Source organism: Dreissena polymorpha, chromosome 11 (genome assembly GCF_020536995.1).
Source record: "Dreissena polymorpha isolate Duluth1 chromosome 11, UMN_Dpol_1.0, whole genome shotgun sequence".
NCBI classification, from domain to species: domain Eukaryota; kingdom Metazoa; phylum Mollusca; class Bivalvia; order Myida; family Dreissenidae; genus Dreissena; species Dreissena polymorpha.
Genome location: NC_068365.1, coordinates 65517396 through 65517967, shown reverse-complemented (window position 1 = coordinate 65517967; position 572 = coordinate 65517396).

The window sequence follows — 572 nt, the reverse complement described above, 5'->3', positions numbered from 1 at the left end:
TTGGAAATATATTGATCCAATTCAGAAGGATGGGAGAGTCCACTAGGCATAAATGGGTTAATTGATGTTCTCAATATTATGTGATTTAATCAAACCCTGGTAATTGATGAAACTATTATTTCAATTCGTATTATGGCTATCAAGCGATCATACACATTAATTGAAAAGTAATTGTTTTATAATTTAAATGAGAATCTTTACCTTCAGAAAATATTACTAATTTTATAGATGAAAGAAAATAGACTTGGCAGAGAGAATAAAAAAGTGGATAATCAAACAAACAAAGGTATATTCTTAACGAGTGTTTTTTGGCTTTAGTCGATGTACTGGAATTCTTCAAGTCAAACTAGGCTACTTATACAAACAGACTGGAGAATCCAAAATTCATCAGTCTCTGCAAAAGTCTGTAAGCCCTTGAGCAAACTTAAGCCTAAATTTAGGAGACTGGACAAAGTGTTTTTATCGCCATTTTGTTAAACAAAAAGCCACGAAATTGTGTAAGTTTGTGTAATTATAATTCAACCCCTTGGCGTACTATGTGACATTGAAATTAGAAGGTACGTGGTACCTTT